Genomic DNA, 23022 nt, shown 5'->3' with positions numbered 1-23022 from the left:
ACAGGAACAGGAAGAGTTATCATTCAATGAATGTCCAGATGGTATGTTTGGCAGACCAGTACATCTCCCAGGTAAATGCTATGTTCCCTGGCTCAGTGCATGACGCCTACATCCTGCGGAATTGCAGCATCCCTGATATGATGGGTCAACTCCAGAGGCACCGTGTATGGCTATTAGGAGACTCTGGTTACCCCAACCTGTCCTGGCTATTGACGCCAGTGAGGAATCCCAGGACCAGGGCAGAGGAACGGTACAATGAGGCCCATGGGCGGATTAGGAGGGTGATCGAACGCACCTTCGGCCTCCTGAAGGCCAGGTTCAGGTGCCTCCATATGACAGGTGGATCCCTATTCTACTCACCGAAGAAGGTGTGCGACATCATCATCGCCTGCTCCATTCTTCATAATCTTGCTTTGCGACGCCAGGTGCCTTTTCTGCAGGAGGATGGTCCAGATGACGGTGTTGTGGCAGCTGTGGAGCCTGTGGACAGTGATGAGGCGGGAGCTGAGGAAGAAGACAACGACAACAGGGAGTCAGTCATACAGCAATATTTCCAGTGACACTCAGGTGAGAACATTTTCATGTTTGACATTACATTAACTTTCACAGGTCTACCTCTATCCTGTCTGTCGGTTTCAACCACTATTTGGTAACTGAGTTGTACCTTTCGATTACTGTTTCACAGGTGTGGTTACCAACGTGTCATCTGCTTGCATCCTTCAAGTACTTGTGATGTGTGACATAGGTATGTTAGCTTTACAATGGGAAATGCATTATCACACTGTCATTGATAATACACATTTTCAAAATCACAGACTGACTCCAGATTGTTTTGTGTTTCAAGGGTGCTTATTGAAGTGCTAATTATTGGAGGGGGTGGTAAAATGGTGATGGGTGATGGTGGAGGAATGTCCATGGCAGAGTCCAGTCTATTAGTCTCACAGGTGCACTGCCCATCTGGACATAGGAAGTGAAGCTGGGGCTGTTTAAGTATGGACAGGGTAACAAGGTGGGACAGTGGGAGGACAATCAGGGTGGTCTCATTTCCTGGCGTGGGTCTTGCCATCTTGCTCTGTCCTGTTCCTGGATCTCAGAGACCGCTTGCGTGGTGGTTGTCCGTCTTCAGGGGGTGGGGTGCTGGTGTGGTGGTCCTGTGGCGGGGCGTCCTGTTCACTAGCGCCGGTGGAAGTGGTGGGCAGTTCATCGTCCTGGCTAGTGTCAGGGGCCCCTTGGAGTGCCACAGTGTCCCTAAAGGTCTGGTGTATGTCCTTCAGCACCCCTACGATGGTGCCCAGGGCGGAGCTGATGGTCCTGAGCTCCTCCCTGAACCCCAAATACTGTTCCTCCTGCAGGCGCAGGGTCTCCTGCAACTTGTCCAGGACCGTCGCCATCGTCTCCTGGGAGTGGGGGTATGCTCCCATGATGGAGGATAGGGCCTCGTGGAGAGTGGGTTCCCTAGGCCTGTCCGCCCCCTGTCGCACAGCAGCCCTCCCAGTTCCCCTGTGTTCCTGTGCCTCCGTCCCCTGGACCGTGTGCCCACTACCACTGCCCCCAGGTCCCTGTTGTTGTTGGGGTTAGCCTGGGTTCCCTGTAGTGGTGGACACACCGATGATTGACCTGTCCTGGGTAGGGAGGTTTGGGCCCGCTGGGTGGGTGCTGTGCTGGTGTTACCAGAGGGTGGAAGGTTGGTGTTGGGCTGTGCCTGTGCAAGGGGAACCGACTGTCCCGAGGCCCACGATGGTCCGGGCTGGTCATCAGGATCCAGTAGGGCAGAGCTGCTATCGTCACTGTGGGCCTCTTCTGGGGGTGGAGTGGTGTTGTCTGGACCCTCCTGTGTGGTGACGGTCCTTCGGGTTCCTGCAGGGGCATAAGAGCATGATTATTGCATGTGTGTGTGTAATGGTGTGCAATGGGTGGGTGAGCGTGTACCCCAGTGCAAGCATTCCTGTGTGGGAGCTTGTGTGATGGTGGTTGAAGGGGGTGTTATGGGTATGTGCAGTGGGCATGCTTTAATGCTGGGTGTCCATGCTTAGTTGTGTCATGCAAGGCTTGGTGTTGGGATGTGTGGTTTGTGTTATTAGTACATTAGTGAGGAGTTGGAGTGATAGGGGAGGGTGTGAGGGTGGAGGTGTGTGATAGCATGCAGGTAGGGTGGGGGATATGATAGTTAAGATTTGACTTACCAGTGTCCCATCCTCCACCGACTCCTGCGAGGCCCTCAGGATGCATGATGGTCAAGACTTGCTCCTCCCATGTTATTAGTTGTGGAGGAGGAGGTGGGGGTCCACCGCCAGTCCGCTGAACCGCGATGTTTTGCCTGGAGGCCGTTGAATGCACCTTCCTCCCCGTCGTTCCACCTCTTCCTGATGTCCTCCCTATTTCTTGGGTGCTGTCCCACTGCGTTGACCCTGTCCACGATTCTTCGCCATAGCTCCATCTTCCTGGCTATTGATGTGTGCTGTACCTGTGAGCCAAAAAACTGTGGCTCTACCCGTAGGATTTCCTCCACCATGACCCTGAGCTCCTCCTCGGAGAAGCGGGTGTGTCTTTGGCGTGACATGGGGTGGTGTGTGTGATGTGTGAGGCGGTGTGAGTGTTGATGTGTGTGGTGATGTGTAGTGGTGTGTGGTGTTTTGTGCGTGGATGTGGGTTGGGTGATGGTGTTGTGTGCCTCTGTAAGGTGGTGTTGTCTTGGCTGTGCAGTCTCTCTGGCCTTCGTCTCTAATTTGTGGTCGTAGGGGTTTGTGGGTGATGTGGGTGTGTGTTTTATATTGTGTTGGGTGTGTGGGAGTGGTGTTTGTATTTGTGTCAGGTGTGTGTATTTGGAATTGTCCAATGTGGCGGTGTTTTGGAGATGTGTGTGTATTTTGAGCGCAGCGGTGTGTACCGCCAATGGAATACCGCGGTTGAAAGACCGCCGCGTGGATTCGTGGGTCGTATTAGCATGGGCGTGTTTCTGTTGGCGTGGAGGTGGAGGTTTGGTTTTCGCCAGTTTATCACTGACCTTTGGTGTGGCGGTGTTGTGTGGGTGTCTGAATTTCGGCGGATTCCGAGATGTGGGTCATAATAGCTGTGGCGGTATTCCGCGGCCACGGCGGTGTATTGGCGTTCTTCTGCACAGCGGTAAGCGCCTTTTACCGCCAATGTTGTAATGACCCCCCTTTGTTTGCTTTTTAAAGACTTAAGACACTGTATATCACTTTTCAGTGATATCTCTACAAATTCACATTGCAACTTTATTCGTTTTGACCTACAATTATCCTGATAAAGATTATATATTTTTCTAAACACTGTGTGGTGTATTTTTGTGGTGCTATATGGTGGTATTTTATGATTTATTGCACAAATACTTTACACATTGCCTTCTAAGTTAAGCCTGACTGCTCGTGCCAAGCTACCAAAGGGTGGGCACAGGATAATCTTGGATTGTGTGTGACTTACCCTGACTAGAGTGAGGGCTTTTGCTTGGACAGGGGGTAACCTGACTGCCAACCAAAAACCCCATTTCTAACAAATATGCATTTACTCATTCATAGAAAACGTAAATTGTTTATAGACTCTTGACTAAATGTGTCTCAGAGATATCAGGTGGAGACCTCTTCTGAAATGCGGGCGAAGCCCCTTGTAAAACACAACCTCAGATTCAAGAGATGGCAAGAACATTGAATTATGATTTTACACAGAATATCAATCCTGTAACATTTATGTATTCACAACATAAACCTTTGATCATGACTTAGAAAATCTCAAAGACTTAAATATGTTTTTTCATATCTTAAGTTATTCAAAGAACAATGAAAACTTTGATTGGTTCATCTCCAAAATACTTTCACATTCACAATAATAAATGTCAAAAAGGTTTTACTCATTAAAACCTAAAGCGCCTTACTTAATAACACCATGAAGCGCTTTTACTCAAGTTGTCTAAATCACTTAGATCATTGTGCCAAGAACCTTTTCCTTCTGTAAATTGAAGCGCTTTTTATCTGGGAACTGAAGCGCCTGAATTATCATGCCCAGAACGCTTTACGTCTGAGAACTGACGCGCTTGGAATTACTGAGCCAAAAGAGTACTTTATATCTGTGAACGGAAACACCTTGAATTACGTGTGCACAAAGCGCGTTATTTCTGTGAACTGAAACGCCTTGAATCACTGAGCCCAAAGAGCGCTTTACATCTGTGAACGGAAACACCATGAATTACATGTGCACAAAGCGTGTTATCTCTGTGAACTGAAACGCTTTGAATCACTGAGCCAAAAGAGCGCTTTACATCTGTGAATGGAAACACCTTGAATTACGTGTGCACAGAGCACGTTATCTCTGTGAACTGAAACGCTTTGAATCACTGAGCCAAAAGAGCGCTTTACATCTGTGAATGGAAACACCATGAATTACATGTGCACAAAGCGCGTTATCTCTATGAGCTGAAAAGCTTTGAATCACTGAGCCAAAAGAGCGCTTTACATCTGTGAACGGAAACACCATGCATTACATGGGCACAAAGCGAGTTACCTCTTGGAAGTAATAACTTCCTCCAAACTTGGATTCAGCAAGGCCTTACCGCTACGAGTACGACCTCCTCGTTTTTGGATGCGCCATGTGTAGGAAAGTACCATCTTGCCTGGCATGTTATCCCCATTTTTACTGTATGTATGTTTGTTTTTGCCTATGTGTCACTGGGGTCCTGCAAGTCAGGACCCCAGTGCTCATAAAGTATGCCCTGTATGTGTTCCCTGTGTGGTGCATAACTGTATCACTGAGGCTCTGCTAACCAGAACCTCAGTGTTTATGCTCTCTCTAGTTTTAAAATTGTCACTGCAGGCTAGTGACTAATTTTACCAATTCTCATTGGCACACTGGAACACCCTTATAATTCCCTTGTATATGGTGCCTAGGTACCCAGGGTATTGGGGTTCCAAGAGATCCCTATGGGCTGCAGCATTTCTTTTGCCACCCATAGGGAGCTCAGACAATTCTTACACAGGACTGCCACTGCAGCCTGAGTGAAATAATGTCCACGTTATTTCACAGCCATTTTTCACTGCACATAAGTAACTTATAAGTCACCTATATGTCTAACCCTCACTAGGTGAAGGTTAGGTGCAAAGTTACTTAGTGTGGGGGCACCCTGGCACTAGCCAAGGTGCCCCCACATTGTTCAAAGCAAATTCCCCGGACTTTGTGAGTGCGGGGACACCATTGCACATGTGCACTACATATAGGTCACTACCTATATGTGGCGTCACAATGGTAACTCCGAACATGGCCATGTAACATGTCTAGGATTATGGAATTGTCCCCCCAATACCGTCCTGGTATTGGGGGGACAATTCCATGCATCCCCGGGTCTCCAGCACAGAGCCCGGCTACTGCCAAACTAACTTTCCGGGGTCTCCACTGCAGCTACTGCTGCTGCCAACCCCTCAGACAGGTTTCTGCCCCCCTGGGGCCTGGGCAGCCTGGTCCCAGGAAGGCAGAACAAAGGATTTCCTCTGAGAGGGGGTGTTACACCCTCTCCCTTTGGAAATAGGTGTGAAGGGCCTGGGAGGAGTAGCCTCTCCTGGCCTCTGGAAATGCTTTGAAGGGCACAGATGGTGCCCTCTCTGCATAAGCCAGTCTACACGGTTCAGGGATCCCCCCAGCCCTGCTCTGGCGCGAAACTGGACAAAGGAAAGGGGAGTGACCACTCCCCTGACCAGCACCTCCCAGGGGAGGTACCCAGAGCTCCTCCAGTGTGTCCCAGACCTCTGCCATCTTGGATGCAGAGGTGTGAGGGCAAAATGGACAGCTCTGAGTGGCCAGTGCCAGCAGGTGACATCAGATACCCCTCCTGATAGGTGCTTACCTTTCTCAGTAGCCAATCCTCCTCTGTGGGCTATTTAGGGTCTCTCCTGTGGGCATCTCACCAGATAACGAATGCAAGAGCTTACCAGAGTTCCTCTGCACTTCCCCCTTCGACTTCTGCCAAGGAACGACCGCTGACTGCTCCAGGACGCCTGCATAACCGCAACAAAGTAGCAAGAAGACTACCAGCAACATTGTAGCGCCTCATCCTGCCGGCTTTCTCGACTGTTTCCTGGTGGTGCATGCTCTGAGGGCTGTCTGCCTTCACCCTGCACTGGAAGGCAAGAAGACATCTCCAGTGGGTTGACAGAATCTTCCACCTGCAAACGCAGACAACAAACTTTTGCATCACCGGTCCTCTGGGTCCCCTCTCATCCTGACGAGCATGGTCCCTGGAACACAGGAGCTGGGTCCAAGTGTCTTCCACAGTCCAGTGGCCCTTCTGTCCAAATTTGGTGGAGGTAAGTCCTTGCCTCCCCACGCCAGACAGTAATCCTGTGTACTGCGTGAACTGCAGCTGCTCGGGCTTCTGTGCACTTTTGCAAGACTTCCTTCATGCACAGTCTAGCCCAGGTCCCCAGCACTCCGTCCTGCATTGCCCAACTCGCTGAGTTGGACTCGGACGTCGTGGGACCCTCCTTTGTGACTCTGAGTCGACCGCTGTCCTCAGATCTTCTAAGTGCCTGTTCAGGTACTTCTGCGGGTGCTGCCTGCTTCTGCATGGGCTCTCTGAGTTCCTGAGCGCTCCCTCTGTCTCCTCCTCCAAGGGGCGACCTCCTGGTCCTTCCTGGGCCCTAGCAGCAGCCAAAATCCTCAACCGCAGCTCTTGCAGCTAGCAAGGCTTGTTTGCAGTCTTTCTGCGTGGGAGCAACTCTGCATCCTCCAGCACGCCATGGGACATCTTCTGACCAAAGGAGAAGTTCCTGGCACCTTCCGTTGTTGCAGAATCTTTGGCTTCTTCCACCCAGAAGCAGCCCTTTTGCACCTTCATCTGGGGTTTAGTGGGCTCTTGCCCCCCCTGGACACTTGCGTGACCCTTGGACTTGGTCCCCTTCATTTACAGGTCCTCAGGCCCAGGAATCCGTCTTCAGTGCTTTGCAGTCAGTTGTTGTCCTTGCAGAATCCCCTATCTCGACTTTACTGTCTTTCTGGGGTGGTAGGGTAACTTTATTCCTACTTTTCAGAGTCTTGGGGTGGGGTATCTTGGACACCCTTAGTGTTTTCTTACACTCCCAGTGACCCTCTACACACTACACTAGGCCTGGGGTCCATTCGTGGTTTGCATTCCACTTTTGGAGTATCTGTTTTTTGTTGCCCCTAGGCCTATTTCTCCCTATTGCATTCTATTGTGTTCTACATTGTTTGCACTACTTTTCTAACTGTTACTTACCTGATTTTGGTTTGTGTGTATATCATTTGTGTATATTACTTACCTCCTAAGGGGGTATATCCTCTGAGATACTTTTGGCATATTGTCACTAAAATAAAGTACCTTTATTTTTAGTAACTCTGAGTATTTTGTTTTCTTATGATATAGTGCTATATGATAGAAGTGGTATAGTAGGAGCTTTGCATGTCTCCTAGTTCAGCCTAAGCTGCTCTGCTATAGCTAACTCTATGAGCCTAAGCTGCTAGAACACCTCTATTCTACTAATAAGGGATAACTGGACCTGGCACAAGGTGTAACTACCACAAGGTACCCACTATAAGCGAGGCCAGCCTCCTACACCATGGACTTTGGTTATACGATACTCTGCCATTCAGAAACTCTGGACTTTTCTAGAGAAACCTCCATGAGGTCTGGCTGCATCGAAGTCTTTAAAATAGTGAGCAACGTGCTTAGGTGTGTCTGGGCTTTATAGGCCTGCCACACCCCAAGATGGCCGCTGCTTCTAAAAACATGAGAAATGTAGTCCCTTTACAGGATAGCACTGATAAGTGCATCTTGTCTACCAATGCCCTGAACCTGCAGCTACGTGAGCTTTACCACAGGGCAGACGACGCTGATGGCCATTCTTGGAACAAGCGGGGATGACCAGTGGTGCGCATAAAGCGCCGCAGAGTTGCACACCGGAATTTTGGGCGAGACCTGTACCGCACCTAGCCTTTTTCCTGACAGGGATCGTAGGAATGCAGTACAGAAGAAGAGTGTAATAATAGGGATGCATGGGTACCATTAGGAATCATTATATATACAAGTTGGGAGATAGCATCCTGTGGAATTGTAGGAAAGGAAAGAAGAACACCAGGGTATATTGGAGTAAAACATGTTTCAATATGCCACCAAAATACATTGCCATGTTTGTTGTTGGTTTTTAGTCCTTCATTTTCTTTCGTTATTTCACCGTGGGTTTTAACCTGGGAACAGAACACAAAAGAGTTCACCTGTGAGCAAGGTGTGATATGGCTAAATGCATTGGGTTGGCTGTTGGTGCCATTTGGTGATTGTGGGAATTGATTAAACTGTGTTGTGCAATACGCTGCTGAGTTTGTGTGTACTCTTCACGCAAGTGGGAAGAATGTTTGTGGACACATACATATATATATGTATATATATATATATATACACACATATATATGTATATATATATATATATATATATATATATATATATATATATATATACATATATATACATATAAAAAAATGAAGAGAGAACTCTGGGTAGTTCCCAAGTTTAGGTGGAGACCAGCTCAAGTAAGAAGCACCCTGTAACACCAGCGACACTCTAGATTTGGGAACTACCCAAAGTTCTCTCTTCATTTTTGCATAATTTATGCGTCACTCTAACCCTGGAAGGGCTTTGTTTTGAGATATATATATATATATATATATATATATATCACCACAAGGTAGTTATATTTAGGACCTAATTTCTATATAAAAAGCGTTTTTAACTTGCCTATATCCTTGGCGCCGCATGACAAATCTTCACTAAACTTTCCAAAACAATTTGCCAGTAGCCAGTAAACTCTGCTGCTGTTTGGAAAGTTTGGGGGTGATCTGTCCAGGAGGGGTGAGGAAAATCGGGGGTCCCAAACCAAGTTTTCCCCATTTATTTTTCCATAGGGATTTTGAACAGCGATAGCACCAAAACTACTGAACGGAATTACACCATATTTAGCAGAAAGGTAGGTCCTGGTACATAAATGCACCCTTTCTGTTTAGGTGTAAATCTGTTCAGTAGTTTTAGAGAATCCACATTTGTATATGTAGGGACGTGAAGGATTCCCAACCCCTCCAGGTCTTGTTTTGAGATCAATTGGCAGCCAAAGCTTCAACAAGGAAGCAATTGATGTGTTGGCAGCCATCTTGGGACTCGGCTGAAGCACAGTCTCTGTAAAAAGAATACAAATACAAAAGGGGCCAGGGTACGAACAGCTCTGGTGCTGGGGTCCCAAAGGACCCCACCAGGGTTAAAAAAAAAAAGCACAGGTTGCCACGTTTGTTTTTAAAAGAGCCCCCGAGTGTGCCAGGTCTCAGGGGCACTTTCTTCTTTTTAATAGAGCCCCCTGCAGCCCTGGGATCACCATCTCCCTGGGGTGAAAAATAAAATATGAGCGGGGCGTGCGGCCCCCCAAAGCCCTGGGGACCACCACCCCTTTGGGGTAAAAATGCTTTTATAATGTGGGAGAGGTCTGATGGCCTCCCCTACAGCCCAGGGGACCACCACCTCCCTGGGTCTCTAATAAAAAAAAAGTGGGTCCATTTCGGACCCTCTTTAGCCCCAGGGATCACCACCTCCTCGGTCTATGCCTGCATTGGAGGCGGGCCTCAAGGAGCCACTAATGGCCCTGGGGACTGCCACCTCCAGGGCTGGCTCCTTCTATGTCCTAGGGTGCCCACCCTCAGGACATAGCTGTTTGCTGTGGCGTGGCTGCAGCTTGGAAGCTGCAGCCAAGTCACATCAAACAAAGTCCATTTTTTTACAGCGGGACCTGTCAAACAGGTCCCGCTGTCAAAAAGCAGATTTTTGATCTCTGTTCCCTGCACACAGATGTGCTTGCAGGGAACAGAGATGAAGCTTTGCTTTTCCAACCAGGCAGCTGTTGCTAAAAGCTGCTGCCTGCTTGCTGGAGCAACAGGACAGCGAGGGAGGCTTTGAGGCTCCATCCTCCACAGTCCCAGATAGCCCATAGGGCATATTACAAAATAATAAAAAAATTGGTAAGGGACTACAGGGGAAGCCTCCTTAAGGCTTCCACCGCAGTCCCTGATAGTCCGTAAGGGCATATTATAAAATAAATGAATAAATACTGAGGGACAATGAGGGATGCCTTGAGGCTCCTCCCCCACCCCACCCCCCCGGTCCCTGATAACCCATAAAGGGCTTAAAAAAGGAAGAAAGAAAATATATAGCTCAAGTGTGAAAATCACAGACCTTCACACTGAGTGTTGAGGGTTCGAATCCAGGTGTGTCCCTTGTTGTTTCCCTCTCTTTTTTTTGTTTTATTCAAATGTTTAAGGCTCTTACTGAACGGAGGTCGTACTCTTTTTAATTGACAAATACATAGGTCTTTTCAATTTGCGCAGAAATATTTCATTCAAAGTATATCATCCATCAAAGCCTAAAAAACTCCTAAAAAACTCTCAATCTCTCCCCCCTCACTCTCTTTCTCTCTTTCAATCTCTTTCTCCCACTCTCTTTGACGACTCTCACTTGCTGGGTGCGGAGTGTTCGCTTTGATTTGGCTGGAGGTGTCAAGGCTCCCCCCTCGCAATCTATTGAATTTAAGCCCCAGGGAGGTGGCGGTCCGTAGGGCAGTGTATCGGGTGTCCGCAGGGCCCCCCCCATATAAATAAAGCTGAAACTGAGTGCCAAGGGGACTGCTAACACTTCCTTGTTGAAGTAGTAGCAGCCAATCAGATCTCGGCACGAGATTGAGAGGGATTGCAGAGGCTTTGCATCCCTATACATACAAACTTGTTTTTTCTTTAATATTTCAAAAACTACTGAACTGATTTACATCAAATAACAAAAAGGATTCTTTATGGAACAAGAGCTAGCTTTTTGCCAAATTTGGTGTGATTCTGTCCAGCGGTTTGAGCTGTAGTTGTGTTCAAAATCCCTATTGAAAACTGCACAGGGAAAATACATTTTGGGAACCCCCCTTTTTTCTCAGCCTGCGCTGGCTGGATCACCCCAAAACTTTCCAGACCGCAGCTGAAGTGATCGCTGTATTTTTTGGGAAAATTCATTGAAGATTCATCAACCGGTGTCAAAGATATAGACAAGTAAAAAAATTATATTTCAATAGAAGCTAGGTCCTAACTATAACTACCTAGTGGCAACCTCCACTAGTTAATATATATATTTAACCATAATGACTACATACATGTATTAAGCAAGAATAGTATGTATATATTTTAAGTAAAAAACTGATATTTTTACATATTTGTACAAAGAAATACACATGCCTATATAGATACATAAAATCAAATTATAAATGTTTACATGTACAGGGATATGCAGTACATTGATGTTTGAGTATGGTGGTTATGAAGGAACTACCCTACTCTTCAGAAGTCTTCTGGTGGATTTTTGAGGCGAGGTGCCAATCTTGAGCGAAGGTTCCTTTGTTGAATGTATTTGGTGAATTTATTCCTGATGAAAAGTGGTCCTGTTCTATGTGTTGCTTTGTGGGTGATACAGAGCAGCTTGAAGGTGAATCTTCTGGCAACCGGTAACTAATGTAGGGCCCTCAAGGCAGGGGGACATGGACTTGGGGCTTTACATGTAGGAATAGTCTGGCAGCACAGCTCTGAATCGATTGTAGTCTTTTCATAGTAGACAGAGATGATCTATGATAGAGGCCCTTGGCATAATCCAGTTTAGACAGTACAAGAGAGGTAGTAGCCTGGACCTTGTGTGGAAATCCCAGGTGGGGAAAGATGCATCACAGAGTTTTCTTTGTGATGAAGTTTGATTTTGCTCATTTGTCCACTTCAACATTCACTGTTAACCTGGAGTCCATGGTAATTCCAAGGTTTCTTACTTCCTTAGCTACCTTGGGAGGTGGTTCCAGATCGTCAGACCAGGCACAGAGTGGGTCATAATTTTTCCAATCAACAAATGTGAGTATTTCTGTTTTGGAAACATTCAGCTTGAGATGGGTCCATGTCATCCATTGATCAACGGCTCTCAGGCAACTGAAGATTTGTGAGTTTCCAATGTCTTTGGGGCAGTCCTGATTGAGGAGTACTTGTGTGTCATCTGCATAGTTGTAGCATGTGAGTTGAAATTCATTGATCATGGCCGGTAATGATTCATGAGCAGGTCATCTTACCAGCTCTCCCTGAACCACACCGCTAAGCGCTCTAGAGCGTGCAATGTAGTGCCTCCTGCTCCTTTTTGCCTGTTGGCTATATTTGCTGCTGCCCTCCTCTCTTCCAGCTCTTTTTGCTCTACTTCTGCTCCCCCGCTTCAGGGCTCCACCGTGCCCCACAGTGGTTCTTGGCATCCCCACCCACCTCCCTCATCCCACCCACCAACACTTCTCCCACTCCAGGACCTCCTTAATGGCATACGCTGCATGACCCCACTGAGCAGGTCATCTTACCAGCTCTCCCCACACCACACCCCTAAGCGCTCTGTAGAGCTTGCAGTGTAGCACCTCCTGCTCCCTTTTGCCTGTTTGCTGTGTTTGCTGCTGTCCAGGTCAGGCCCCTACCGCCTCTCCGCCAATCTTCCTGCCCATTTTGCTCTACTTTTTCTCCCCGCTTTAGGCCCCCACTGCGTCCTACTTTTTTTCCTGTTTCTTGGAACACCTTCCTGCCTCCCCTCTGCAACCTCCCACGCTCCTCCCACTCCAGGACCTACTTTATGGCAGTTGCTGCGTGTAGGAGGCTGGCCTGGCTTATAGCGGGTACCTGATGGTACTTACACCTTGTGCCAGGTCCAGTTATCCCTTATTAGTAGATTAGTAGTGTTCTAGCAGCTTAGGCTGATAGAGGCAGCTATAGCAGAGCAGCTTAGGCTGAACTAGGAGACATGCAAAGCTCCTACTATACCACTTATATCATATAGCACTATATCATAAGAATCACAATACTCAGAGTTACTAAAAATAAAGCTACTCTATTTTAGTGACAATGTGCCAAAAATATCTCAGAGGATATACTCCCTTAGGAGGTAAGTAAAATACACAAAATATACACACAAACCAAAATCAGGTAAGTAAACAGTTAGAAAAGTAGTGCAAACACTGTAGAATACAATAGGATGCAATAGGCCTAGGGGCAACACAAACAATATACTAAGAAAGTGTAAAGTGAACCACTTAGGGACCCAAGGCCTAGTGTAGTGTGTAGGGGGTCACTGGGAGTTTTAGAAAACACGAAGGGCGTTCAAGATACCCCACCCCAAGACCCTGAAAAGTAGGAGTAAAGTTACCCTACTTCTCCAGAAATACACTACCACAACAGACTGCAAAGCACTGAAGACGGATTCCTGTACCTGAGGACCTGTAAAGGAATGGGACCAAGTCCAAGGGTCACAAAAGGGTCCAGGGGGGGGCAGGAGCCCATAAACTCCAGATGAAGGTGAAAAATGTCTGCCTCCGGGTGGAAGAAGCAGAAGATTCTGCAACAACGGAAGATGCCAGGAACTTCTCCTTTGCACAGAAGATGTCCCACGGTGTGCTGGAGGATGCAGAGTTGTTTCTACACAGAAAGACCGCAAACAAGCCTTGCAAGCTGCAAAGGTCACAGTTGAAGAAAATGGGTGCTGCCCAGGCCCAGGGAGGACCAGGAGGTCACCCCTTGGAGGAGGAAACAGAGGGGGCACTCAGCAATACAGAGAGCCCATGCAGAAGCAGGCAGCACCCGCAGAAGTACGTGAACATGGGTTCAAGAAAACTGAGCACAGCAGTCATCTCAACACTAGAAAGGAGGGTCCCATGAAGCCGGTGGTCAACTCAGCGAGTTGAGCAATGCAGGATGGAGTGCTGGGGACCTGGGCTGTGCACAAAGGATTCCTTGCAAAAGTGCACAGAAGCCCTAGCACCTGCAGTTCACAGGATTACTGTCTGGCGTGAGGAGGCAAGGACTTACCTCCACCAAATTTGGACATATGGACCACTGGACTGTCGGGGTCACTTGGATCCAGCTCCTGTGTTCCAGGGACCATCCTCGTCATGATGAGAGGGGACCCAGAGGACCAGTGAAGCAGATGTTTGGTGCCTGCGTTAGCAGGGGGAAGATTCCGTCGACCCACAGGAGATTTCTTCTTGGCTTCCAGTGCAGGGTGAAGGCAGACAGCCCTCAGAGCATGCACCACCAGGAAACAGTCGAGAAAGCCGGCAGGATTAGGCACTACACTGTCGCTGGTAGTCTTCTTGCTACTTTGTTGCAGTTTTGAGGGGTGTCCTGGGGCAGTCAGCGGTCGATCCTTGGCAGAAGTCGAAGAAGGAGATGCAGAGGAACTCTGGTGAGCTCTCGCATTCGTTATCTGACGAGAAGCCCACAGGAGAGACCCTAAATAGCCTTCAAGATGGCAGAGGTCTGGGACACACTGGAGGAGCTCTGGGCACCACCCCTGGGGTGGTGAGGGACAGGGGAGTGGTCACTCCCCTTTCCTTTGTCCAGTTTCATGCCAGGGCAGGGGCTGGGGGATCCCTGAACCGGTGTAGACTGGCTTATGCAAGGAGGACACCATCTGTGCCCTTCGAACCATTTCCAGAGGCTGAGGGAGGGTACCCATCTCCAGCCTAAAACACCTACTTCCAAAGGGAAAGGGTGTAACACCCTCCTTCCCAAGGCAATGCTTTGTTCTGCCTTCCTGGGACTGAGATGCTCAGACCCCAGGAGGGCAGAACCCTGTCTGTGAGGTGGCAGCAGCTGTAGCTGCAGTGCAAGCATCAGAGAGCTGGTTTGGCAGTACTGAGGGTCCATGGTGGAGCCCCCAGGATGCATGGAATTGGCTCCTCAATACCTGATTTGGAATGGGGGGGACAATTCCATGATTTTAGACACCTCACATGGCCATATTCGGGGTTACCATTGTGAAGCTACATATAGGTATTGACCTATACGTGGGGGCGTGGCCGGCAGCCGATGAGGCTGCAATCTTAACGTGGAGATCCGGAGTGGCGGACGGGGCCCGGCCGTCACTAACAACCTGCAATGCTCCCCGAGGTGGCAAATGACCGCAGGCACCTACTTTAATAAGCGGACAGCACCTGGGGAAGCCGCTTATTATGAGATTCCACCCTGGCAAACTTGACAAAAGGTGAACTTCTTCGGTGACCGAAACGAAACAAAATGGCGACCGTATCCTCCAGAACTGCCGATCGAGAGGGGAAAAGAGAAGCCATGGAGTAAAATGCCCGCGACACACGGAAACTGACTCGAGTTGCTGAGGAACCCCTCTGGTTCGACCGAGGAGGTGAGAACCCGGATAAGACTAGAGAGTCTAACTGAGCGGACTCCATTGACTGGGACCCCTCCCCACTCCGACTGCCCATCTAATCTCAGCTCTAGGTCAAGCATGGGGAAACCTAAAAAACGCGAAGACCAGAACCAGACGGAGCCCACGCCTACTCAACCTATTAACCCAGCTAACTTAGACAGTCGGTCACAGCAGGAAACAACGCTGGACACAGTCCTTCTAGCCATTAAAGAATCCTGTGAAGCACTTGAACAAAAAATTGACAACCTATCATCTGACCTCTCACTGCTACGAGATGACCACCGTAAGCTGAAGGAAAGAGTGGGAACGAACGAAAAGTCTCTCACCACAGTTTCGCTAACTCAACAAGCAGCATCCAAAGAAATGGTGCAACTCACTGCCCGAATTAAAACGTTAGAAACCAGATCAGAAGATGCTGAAAATCGAGCACGCAGGAACAACCTCAGACTTATCGGAGTGCCGGAGGGGGCAGAATCCTCAGCAGATAGTATGAAATCCTTCCTGGAAACTTGGATCAGGAACACGATAACTACAGAGGGCCTATCAGCTTACTTTGCAATAGAAAGAGCCTGTAGGTCTTTACAATAGAAATGTTAAAGGTTTGGATGGGAAGAATTTTAGTTACCGGTCCTGGGGATCGGAAGTTGGGATATAAGTTTGTTCAAGTAGTTTTAGGGGGATATCGTGCACTAGTTCTAAGAATTTTAAACAAAACTTGAAATAGGTACCTGAAAGAAAATTGTAACAGAGGAAAGCCCCTGGGACTTTCCCCCTACAGTAATAAAAAACCAGTAAAAAAGAGACTATGGCCTCAAAATACAAAGTGATAACCTGGAATGTTAGGGGGTTAAATAATCTATCCAAAAGGTATAAAATATATAACTTCCTTAAACGCAGAGGGGCACACATAGCCATGCTACAAGAAACCCATCTACTGGAACAGGAAGTAAGTGCACTTAAGAAAAGATGGAGAGGCCAAACATACGCAACCAATTATTCAGCATTCGCAAGGGGAGTTCTGATCTGGGTCCGCCCTGGCGTCCCATTCCAAGCTCTAAACACAATCATTGATAAAGAAGGGAGGTTTGTTGTGATTGTGGGAAGGCTAGATGGAAGAGAAATAACTCTAGGGGGCCTATATGCCCCAAATTATGATCAAAATAAATTCTTTGATAGACTTTCTCGGGAACTAGGTCCGACCCTCACGAGCCCGAAAATGATAGGCGGGGACTTTAATTGTATAGCTGACATCAATATGGACAGATCGAACCCACCCCTTTCACAAGCACAAACGCTAAAAGCTACTAAAGCATTTACAGAATGGCAACAACACTGGCAATTAGGAGACTGGTGGAGGCACCTTAACCCGCACAATATAGAATATTCTTTCTACTCGTCAATACATGATCTACATGTAAGACTAGACATAGTACTAATATCCCCAGAACTACTAACCACTGTAGTATCAGCCGAATATCTAGGACGCACCATATCAGATCATAATCCCCTAGTGGTCTCATTGGCCTGGAATAGAGAATGCTCATTAATCCCTACTTGGCGACTTGGGACAGAGGCACTAGGGGACGAGGCCTTTAAACTCTCATTACACAATAGTATTGAAGATTATTTCAAGTTAAACTCAGGAACGGCATCCTCCAGAGCAATAGAATGGGAATCCTTTAAAATAGTAATCAGAGGCAACTGTATTGGAGAGAATGTGGGAGTCCGCAGATCCATTGAATCGCAGCTCAAAAAACTCGAAGACTCCCTGAGAGATATCGAACGTAGGCTACCCGCTTACTCTGAGCTGACCCCCCTTATGAATGAACAAAAGTGAAAATAACCGGGGAAAACTTAAGACTCTCTCGCTTTGACTATACACAATACATTTGCAGACAACACTCCGAGGGTGACAAAGCAGGCGCCCTTCTGTCGTGGCTAGTTAAACCCTCGAAACAACAACCATAGTCGAAATTGAGAGATGCCCAGGTGACAGAGTGCTTACCCAAAAGGAAATAAATTCCTGCTTCTATGAATATTATTCTTCCCTATATGCGTCCCCTACTGACATTATCAGTAATTCCCAAGTTGAGGAATTGGAAGCACTTGCCCTCCCGAAAACAGGAAATGATGAGAACACGTCTTTAGCGGACCCTATAACAATAACTGAAATCAAAACAGCAATACAGGGCATGGCAAAGGGTAAAGTGCCAGGAGCAGACGGACTCCCCACAGAGTTTTACTTACAATACCACGATATACTAGCTCCTAGACTCTGCACACTATATGCAGAAGCGTGGCAGAATAACAGATTACCCCAATCGACCAACGAGGCCATAATGATCCCACTACTAAAATCAGAGAAACCCTCCACAGAGGTCCGGTCCTACCGCCCGCTATCTCTGTTGAACCTAGACTATAAAATACTAAGTGAGATCCTAGCTAATAGACTTTTACCCCTTATGACCTCCCTAATTCACCAAGACCAGTCGGGATTCATCCCACAGCGCAATACAGTGCAAAATATCAGCCGCTTGATCTCAGTACTCCACTCCGTACCCCCTACACCCTACAAGCAGCAATAATATCAATAGACATAGAAAAAGCCTTTGACATCTTAAGGTGGGACTACCTAGAACAAGTTATGTTGAAACTGGGCCTGGGGGAGGGTTTAACTCGCTGGACTAGATTATTATACACTAACCCCACAGCTAGAGTACGCACAGGCAGCACCTTCTCCGAACGTTTTTCAGTGGGAAGAGGGACCAGACAAGGTTGCCCACTCTCCCCGCTTTTATTCGCCTTAGCGGTAGAACCCCTAGAGCAAACAGCAAGATCTAAAAAGTATTTTGAGGGCATTCCAATAAACAACTGGACACACTACATTGCCCTATACGCAGATGATCTGTTACTTTTCCTCAAGAACTTTGTGGCGGACCTACCAGGAGTGATAACTATGTTAGAGAAATTTGGAGCAGCCTCGGGTCTACGGATTAACTGGGGCAAATCCTGTTTTCCCGGTATTTAAGGACACTCCGAGACCCTCTGACACTATGGGGTTAGCCTGGTCTCCGAGTACATTCAAATATCTAGGAGTTAACATTTATCACACAGTAGATGACCTACTGGAGGGGAATGTACATGGAGCAATTAGGGGTATTAAAGCTAGCATGCACTTCTGGAGCACCCTGCCTCTAACGGTCACAGGGAGAGCCGCCCTACTCAAAATGATTGTCGTACCCAGACTTTTATACTATTTCACCACGCTTCCTCTCATAATCCCAAAGGCTGTATTTAAGAACTTAGAATCCGTAATTGCAAGCTTTATCTGGGGAACAAACAGACACAGAATAGTGCTTCAAACCCTTCAAAGGCCCACCATGGAGGAAGGCTTGGCCGCTCCAGACTTGGAAATATATTATTGGGCAGGACAAATACAATGGTTGGCCAGATTAATTAACAAACCCCCAATCGCAGAAGAGTTGCAGATCCCATTAAACTGTACACTAGAAAAAATATTACATATAGTTTTGAACCCTAGAAAACCAAAAGAGCCACTTCCACTTGAGTGGGAAGCTGCGAGACACTGCTGGGATCAATACGTAAGACGCTCACACACGAAGACCCCTTACGCAGCCGACATCCCTTTAAGGGCAATGAGTTGCCTCCCGGGTAATCAAAGCGTCAGACACCTCAACAAGCTAGCTCCATATAATATCACGAAACTAGGAGACTTATATTACAATGGAAAGTTGCACTCTTATGCAGAACTACAAGAACGTTCTGCCCTCCCACCCGGTTTATTTCTCACCCACAGCGCCCTCATTAGAACTATTTAAAAAATATGGAGCACAGGTCTCTATGCCCCCCACCCATGAAGGATGCAGCCTCCTCTGCACTATAGGAGACCAGAAGGGAGTAATTTCAGAGGTATATAAAGCAATACAGAACAGCACTCGCTCCCCTCTATCTAAACTCAAGTCCAAATGGCAGTTAGATCTTAACACAACACTGGAAGACTCTCAATGGGCCAGAATCACAGCTCATATCTATGCAGTATCTAGGAACGCTAGATTTAAACTGATAAATCTGTACATTTATCATAGAGCCTATTTAACCCCGCACAGGATAACCAGAATATATAACACGAATAATTCCGGTTGCCCCCGGTGCGCAGAACTAGCAGCAGACTTAATGCACATGCTATGGAATTGCCCCCAAGTTACCGCGTACTGGATAGAAGTTTTCAGGAAAATAGTCACCTGCACTGGAAGACCCCTAGTGTCAACCCCACTAGTAGCAATCCTAGGGGATTTCCCTCGCCCTTCGGCGCATAAAATCTCAAATAAATTTACCGATTTGGCACTGATTTTAGCAAAAAGAGAAATAAGCTCACATTGGAAAGACCCGGGAGGCCCATTAATAAATAGATGACAGAGTGCACTGGAAAAATGGGCTGAAATAGAGGGCGCAGTACTACTGAGAGAAACATTACGGGGCCTAAGACCCAGAGACAATGCCACACAATGGGACTTGATGCTGGAAAGCCTAAAGACAACAGATGCCCCCTCCGAAGAGGAGGACAACTCAGCGTCGGACTCGGACCCCGAACAGTCAGCTACAACTGCCACATAAAATAACTTGGAACAGAGAGCTACTGCAGGACTTTAGAGTTTTGTTGCAACATGATCCTTAAATGATGTACTAAGTGCACGTAGTGGGGAGGGAGGGGTTGTGTAGTTGGGGATTATCTAAGTAACTTTCATGACTCTTGTGAACACTTCTATAAATGCAATAAAAGATATTTTTTAAAAAAAAGGTATTGACCTATACGTAGTGCACACGTGTAATGGTGTCCCTGCACTCACAAAGTCCGGGGAATTGGCCCTAGACTTCGTGGGGGCACCTTTGCTAGTGCAAGGGTGCCCTCACACTTAGTAACTTTGCACCTAGCCTTCAGTAGATGAAGGTTGACGTGCAGTGAAAATGGCTGTGAAATAGTGTGTGCACTATTTCACACAGGCTGCAATGGCGGGCCTATAAAAAGGGTTGTCTGAGCTCCTTATGGGTGCTAAAAGAAATGCTGCAGCCCATAAGGATCTCCTAGAACCCCAAAGCCCTGGGTATCTAGGTACCATATACTAGGGACTTATAAGTGGGGTCCAGTGTGCCAATTGAAATTGGTAAATGAAGTCACAAGCCTATAGTGATAAATTTAAAAGCAGAGAGAGCATAAGCACTGAGGTTCTGATTAGCAGAGCCTCAGTGACACAGTTAAACACTACTGACAACACACACATTAGGCCACAAACTATGAGCACTGGGGTCCTGGCTGGCAGGATCCCAATGAGATAGGCAAAACACACTGACATATAGGTTTTTATCTATGAGCACTGGGGTCCTGGCTAGCAGGATCCCAGTGACACAGTAAAAACATACTGGCACACACTCACAAACAGGCCAAAAGTGGGGGTAACCATGACAGAAAGAGGCTACTTTCTCACAATGACACCATTAGCCGAGCTCGTACACTAACATGTACTCAACATCACCTCCTACGCAGACGACATACAACTAATACTCTCCCTCTCCGAAGACCATGCCATCCCCAGAGACAACTTGAGCAACGCCATGACACACATTGCCGAATGGATGAGATCCAACTGCCTGAAATTGAACACCAACTTCATCTTTGGAAGCAACCCCTCTCCCTGGGACGACTCCTGATGGCCATCCAAGTTCGGACAACCTCCGACCCCTACGGATCACGCATGCAACCTTGACATCATCATTGACAGCAAACTTCCCTTCATACAGCAGATAAGCACAGTGGCCACCTCCAGCTTCCATAACCTTTGCATGCTACGTACAATCTTCAAATGGATCCCCATCGAAACCAGAAAGGTGGTCATCCAGGCCATCATCTTCAGCAGACTTGACTGTGGAAACGCCCTCTACACCCCACCAAGCTCCTCCAACGTCTCCAGACCATTCAGAACGCACCTGCAAGACACATCCTAGACCTCCCCAGGAGGGCCCACATCACCCACCACCTCAAAGAGCTACACTGGCTGCCGGTGAACAAGAGGTGCAAATTCAAAGTCCTGACCATCGCATACAAAGCCTGTAAGGAAATGCCTCCATGGCATGGTTACCCCCTGACTTTTTGCCTTTGCTGATGCCAAGTTATGATTTGAAAGTGTGCTGGGACCCTGCTAACCAGGCCCCAGCACCAGTGTTCTTTCCCTAAACTGTACCTTTGTTTCCACAATTGGCACAACCCTGGCACCCAGGTAAGTCCCTTGTAACTAGTACCCCTGGTACCAAGGGCCCTGATGCCAGGGAAGGGCTCTAAGGGCTGCAGCATGTCTTATGCCACCCTGGGGACCCCTCCCTCAGCACATACACACTGCTTGCCAGCTTGTGTGTGCTGGTGGGGAGAAAATGACTAAGTCGACATGGCACTCCCCTCAGGGTGCCATGCCAACCTCACACTGCCTATGGCATAGATAAGTCACCCCTCTAGCAGGCTTAACAGCCCTAAGGCAGGGTGCACTATACCACAGGTGAGGGAATAGGTACATGAGCACTATGCCCCTACAGTGTCTAAGCAAAACCTTAGACATTGTAAGTGCAGGGTAGCCATACGAGTATATGGTCTGGGAGTCTGTCAAACAGGAACTCCACAGCACCATAATGGGTACAATGAAAACAGTGAAGTTTCGTATCAAACTTCTCAGCACAATAAATGCACACTGATGCCAGTGTGCACTTTATTATAAAAATACACCCAGAGGGCATCTTAGAGATGCCCCCTGAAAACATACCCGACTCCAGTGTGGGCTGACTAGTTTTTGCCAGCCTGCCACACACCAGACATGTTGCTGGCCACATAGGGAGAGTGCCTTTGTGCTTCTCACCTCCCCCTGCAGGAACTGTAACACCTGGCGGTGAGCCTCAAAGGCTCACCCCTTTTGTTACAGCGCCACAGGGCATCCCAGCTAGTGGAGATGCCCGCCCCTCCGGCCACTGCCCCCACTTTTGGCGGCAAGGCTGGAGGAGATAATGAGAAAAACAAGGAGGAGCCACTCCCCAGTCAGGACAGCCCCTAAGATGTCCTGAGCTGAGGTGACTCTTACTTTTAGAAATCCTCCATCTTGCAGATGGAGGATTCCCCCAATAGGATTAGGGATGTGCCCCCCTCCCCACAGGGAGGAGGCACAAAGAAGGTGTAGCCACCCTCAGGGTCAGTAGCCATTGGCTACTGCCCTCCCAGACCTAAACACACCCCTAAATTGAGTATTTAGGGGCTCCCAGAACCGAGGAAGATAGATTCCTGCAACCTAAAGAAGTAGAAGGACTGCTGACCTGAAGCCCTGCAGTGAAGACGGAGACGACAACTGACATGGCCCCAGCCCCACCGGCCTGTCTCCCTACTTCAAAGAAAACTGCAACAGCGACGCATGCAACAGGGTCCAGCGACCTCTGCAGCCTCAGAGGACTACCCTGCATCTAAAGGACCAAGAAACTCCAGGGAACAGCGGCCCTGTTCAAGAAACTGCAACTCTTTGCAACAAAGAAGCAACTTTTAAAGACCACACGTTTCCCGGCGGAAGCGTGAGACGTTCCACTCTGCACCCGACGCCCCCGGCTCGACCTGCGGAAAACTAACTCTACAGGGAGGACTCCCCGGTGACTGTGAGCCCATGAGTAGCCAGAGTCGACCCCCCTGAACCCCCACAGCGACTCCTGCAGAGGAAATCCA

The sequence above is a fragment of the Pleurodeles waltl genome, chromosome 5 (assembly GCF_031143425.1).
Source record: "Pleurodeles waltl isolate 20211129_DDA chromosome 5, aPleWal1.hap1.20221129, whole genome shotgun sequence".
Classification (NCBI taxonomy): domain Eukaryota; kingdom Metazoa; phylum Chordata; class Amphibia; order Caudata; family Salamandridae; genus Pleurodeles; species Pleurodeles waltl.
This window is presented reverse-complemented; position numbering follows the sequence as displayed.